Consider the following 5471-nt stretch of genomic DNA (forward strand, 5'->3'; position numbering starts at 1 on the left):
AAAAAAAAAGGGGAAAAAAATCATGCCATAAATCAAACAAGCACCATAACTGCATAGAGATAAATAGCAAACTAATCTAATGGAAAATTTGATCTTTTGATCTTTACTTTCATAATATGTAAATTCCATGTAATAATTTAGTAGACTGCTCCATGAGTGGTGAAAAAAAAAAACGCTTGTGCTAACTTTTCATATCCTGCAGCTGCTAAGCAAAAACAGAACGAACTGTGCTAATCTAGTACAGTGGCATTTCCTTTTTTGACCTAAATTATAAAGGACTGGTTTCAAGACCATCAAGAATGCTAATTTTAAACAGCAATTACATCTAACACATGATATAGTTAGTTATTCAGAAATAGCAATGCAGACACATTAAATATAATTTCAGAAAAATTATATTTTCTGTAGCTGTATTGCTATCAGAATTATTTGAAAAATAAATTAATTGGTCAACATCAAATCTTTGATTTGGTTCATTACCTTTGGAGTCCAAAATGTACTCATTGTGATCACTTTCCTAACTTCATCCTCAGCTGCTTTCGCTCCATCATAGTAAGCAAGCTTTCTTTCACAAGAATAAATTGCAAAGCTTGCTGATTAAATTCAATGTAACTACTTCTTTCAGAAGTACTAAGAAATGAAGTTATTCCTTCAAAACATCTAGCAGTTCTATCCAATATTTTATATATATATTTGTATATAAGTGTGTATAAATGGAAAGAAAGTATACTTTGAAAAAGTAAATTAGCTTCTTCAGGAAGTTTAACTGATTTTTTAAAAAAATATTAATACTTTAGTATTTAGTTGGTCACATATGTTACTCAAAATTTTTAAAAACAGAATTTAGTGATTCTTGCTTTATCAATCTCTATTTGTATAAATAAGCATACGCACTTACACATAAGCAACGTACACATTTTAATGACCTTTAAAGCAACAAGCATCACACATATAGTATAATTACATTAGAGAACATACTTAATTATGAAAAAATAAAAAATTTAAATACTAAATCCAAGACAAAATTTTAATTATGGTAAATCAGAGACAGCACTTGGCTAAATTTTGCTCTGACAATTGAAGAATTTTCTAACAAATCTTTCTCCTCTCTGCTACAATGTTCACTCACAATTTAGCCAATGGTATTTAATTTTTATGGTTTACATATTATGATGCTTAACTTTATGTGTCAACTTGGCTAGGCCACTGTACCAAGATATTTGGTTAAATATATTTAGATGTTTCTTTGTAATTTTTTTTAGATTGGATTAACATTTAATTTCAGATTAATATGAGGGTTTAAATGATTAGGTTACAATGTTTGCCTTAGGTAAAGTTCAACATGTAGTTAAGCCCTTCACCCAGGGGGTGTGCTGTGTACCCTTACACTGGACACTTAGGTGAGAGCACGCCAAACCTTCTCCCTCCTTCTCTCTCCCCTGTCCCTCCTCCCCACCACTTGAGTTTAACTGTGTTGTTCTCTTATGTGGGGGTATAGTTGTTTATCCATTGGTTTCATATTAGTATGGAGTACACTGGATACTTGCTTTTCCATTCTTACAATACCTTACGATGAAGAATGTTCTTCAACTCCATCCAGGTTAATACAAACAATGTAAAGTCTATATCCTTTTATAGCTAAATAGTATTTCATGGTGTGTGTATATGTTACACACCATGGAATGTATGTATGTATGTATGTATATGTATATCAAAGTATATTAATCCATTAATGAGTTGATGGACACTTAGGTTGATTCCACGTCTTGTGATTGTGAATTGAGCTATGATGAACATTCTAGTGCAAATGTCCTTATAGTTTAATGATATTTTACTCTTCTGGGTAGATACCTAGTAATGGGGTTACAGGATCAAATGGAAGGTCTATTTTAGCTCTTTGAGGATTCTCCATACTTCCTTCACAGAGTCTGTATTCGTTTGCAATCCCACCTGCAGTATAAAAGTGTTCCCTTCTTTCCACATTCATGCATCTGAAGCTTTAGGATTCTGCGATGTGGGCTGTTCTCACTGGGGCGGTTTGATTTGCATTTCTCTGATGATTGGAGACAATAAGCGGGTTTGCATGTGTTTGTTGGCCGTTCTGTCACCTTCAGAGAAGGTTCTGTTCATATCTCTTGTTCACTTATAAATGGGATTGTTTGCTCTCTTCTTGTTGACTAGTTTGAGTTCTCTATAGATTCTAATTATTAGCCCTGTGTCAGACTCATAGCATTGCAAACATCTTCTCCCATTTTGAAGGTTGTCTGTTTGTTTTAGTTGTTGTACGCTTAACTGTGCAGAAGCTTTTCAGTTTGACCATGTCCCATTCATTTATTTTTGGTGTTGTTATAATTGCCAAGGGAGTCTGCTTCATAAAATCTTTTCCCAGACCAATGTTGTTAAAAGTTTTTCCCACACTTTCCTGTATAATTTTTATCTTTTTGTGTCTTTAATTTAAATATTTTAATTTAAATCCAACTAGAGTCAATTTTTAGAAGTGGTGAGAGGTGCGGGTCCAATTTCAATCTTCTAGTGAAGAACTAGCTAACCAGTTTCTCTCAGAACTATTTATTAAATAGAGATTTTTTCCCCCCAATTTATGCCTTTATGTGGTTTGTTGAAGATCAGATGGTGATATGTGGCTGGGTTCATCTCTAGATTCTCTATTCTATTCCATAGATCTGTATCTCTATTTCTATGCTAGTACCATGCTGTTTTGATTACTAACATAATGCCTCCAGATTTGTTTTTATTTCTTAGAATTGCATTGGCTATTTGGGTTTTTCTCTGGTTCCACATTAAACAAAGTATTACTTTTCAAGTTCTTCAAACTATGACCTTGGCACTTTGGGATTGCATTAAATCTATAGATTGCTTTGGGCAGTGTGGGCATTTCATCAATATTGATTCTTCCAGCCATGAGCATGTTAGATTCTTTCCTTTGTTAACATCTTCTGCTATTTCTTTCCTCAGGGTTTCGTAGTTTTCTCTGTTAAGATCCTGCATGTCCTTTGTTAGGTATATTCCCAGGTATTTCATTTTCTTTGAAGCCACTGTGAAGGATATCGTATCTTTGAGTTGATTCTCAGATTGACTGTTATTAGAGGATATGAAGGCTACTGATTTGTTGACATTGATTTTGTAACCCAAGACATTACTGTATTCCTTTATCACTTCCAGATTAACATTTAAATCAAAAGACTTTCAGTAAAAGAGTTCCAACTCCATAATGTGGGTGGGCCTTACCAAATTAGTTGAAGGCCTTTAGTGAAAGATTGATCCATCCCAAGAAAGAAGGAATTCTAGCAGCAGACAACTTCAGACTCCAGAGACAACTCTTCCTGTCTCCAGTGTGAAGCCTTCCTTATAAATTGTAGATTTCTCATCCCCTACATTTATGTGAAGCAATTCCTTAAAATAAATACCTTAATACCTTTCTTTTTCTCTTTCTCTATACACACACACACACACACACACACACCTTTTGGTTGTTTCGCTGGAGAACCCTCACTACTAATGCCTTATAGTGTATATTTCTTATTGTAAAGGTGGCATAATGTTACTAAAGGCTTTTAATAAAGTATTAATAACTCCCTATGAAATTCTACTGAAACAGCACATACAACATTCATGATTCTTTCTCTGCAGATAGAAAGATGACAGGTGGATGGAGAGACAGGCAGAGGGTAAAGCAAGCCATAGGCCCTCCATTTCTTCTGACTTTCTATGACATACACCAATAAGGGAGTAACTATGAAACAAGCAAGTTTCCACCAATACAGTGGCCAGCATCCTCTGCTACATCAGGGGTTTGCAGTTCTTTTCACCAAGGAAAGAAACAGGTTCAGATAAGTGAAGACAGATCTCTGACATCACGAAATCATCTGATGTAATAGCCGGAATGAGAACTGCTGCTCCCTATCCCCTGGATGTATTCTTCAGCTGAAATAACTTTTCTTAACTGTATGTTGCTTAATATGTGTGTATAAATACATACACACATGTGCATTTATATCTGTGTACACACACACGGGTGTGCATGTATCTCAGTGAGAACTCTGTGGCAAATAATCATGTTTGTTCTCCTATCTTGTTTCTTGCTGACAAGAATTCCCTAATCTTTGGATTATAATTATAATCAAGAACTAGAATCATTATCCAATTCCTTAGTTACTCACAACTTTTATTTTCTTTTTATTCTAATTCAAACAATTTAATATTGTCGACTTGCCTGGGAATTATGATGTCAGTCTAAGGACCTGGTCTCATTCTTCCCACATCAAATTAATATTCCCACTGAACAGGCAGGTGCAATAGTGAGGAACAGAGGCACTGCCTCACTTCACGGCCACGGTGAGAGACTGGCCTAGGCTTTTGGGGAATAAAGAGAACAAAAATTTTGCCCAGAGTAAAAGAAAACAGGATTGTGTAGGGGTTAGGGGATTGAGGAGTGGTGGTTAGCAGATGTGATTAGGGAGGAATTCCTAGAGGGAATAAGGTTGACAGGAGAAAGTCTCAGTTGCAAGAAAAAGAGGGAGAGAGAGAGAGAATAGTGCTGTGGGTGATGGAGCTAAACCAATTCAGGTCTGAGGACACACAAAGGAGCAGGGAAGTGTCCAGCTGGAGCAGCCTTGAGGAAGGAGGGGCAGGGTTATGACTTCACAGGCGTGGAGGCCATGATTGGAAGCTAGAGCTGCAGCCTCATGAGAAAGGCAAGCTAAGGACCAGAGTCTTAGGAAAAAGCTTGTAAGACATTGGTGGGGGGACTTGAAAACTATGTCAGAAGCAAAATCAGCAGGAGCTGTTTGATGCTTACAGCCGGAAAGAGGGAGAAGCAGAAGTGAGGCAGGAGCCACAGATTTTAGCTGACCTAGAGAAGGCAGACAGAAGGACAGACTGGGGTGAGGGGAAATTAGCCGGCAGATGATACCACCATGAACAGAAAGTTCCTGTGGAATCTTCCAATGGACACTTCCGTGGATCCACTGAATGAGAGGTCTGGAGCTCAGGAGCCAGTCAAGGTGAAGCAGAGATGTGATGACATGAGCAGTTCAAACTGTTGCAATCACTGTGATCTCTCTCTGGCACAGCATCATTTTTAAAGTGGAATCACTTCTCAATGACTTTTTCTCTTGTCCTCAGTGTTTATCAAGGTCATCTACCTAATCTTGATTTAGGATTTAATGGTACCAATAGCTAATTACTAGCTTTGTCTCCCCAGAGAGAAAAACCAGCAAGCCTGGATCCTTATCTCTCTAGAGGACGCAGGTGGTAGAGTTGCTAGAGATGCTGAGAGTGGAAAGGTGCTTCTAAATAAGAGTTTCCTTCCCCACCTGCACCCAGCTTCTCCATTCCCTGATTCTGTTGCACCTGTATGCATATGCACACTCTTTGTTTTTCAGAATAAGAGATGGTGTGATACCCCAGTAAAACAGAAAAAAAATAAGAAAGAAAGAAAGAAAGAAAGAAAG

Source organism: Otolemur garnettii, unplaced genomic scaffold (genome assembly GCF_000181295.1).
Source record: "Otolemur garnettii isolate 467f Iridium unplaced genomic scaffold, OtoGar3 scaffold00213, whole genome shotgun sequence".
Lineage (NCBI taxonomy): Eukaryota > Metazoa > Chordata > Mammalia > Primates > Galagidae > Otolemur > Otolemur garnettii.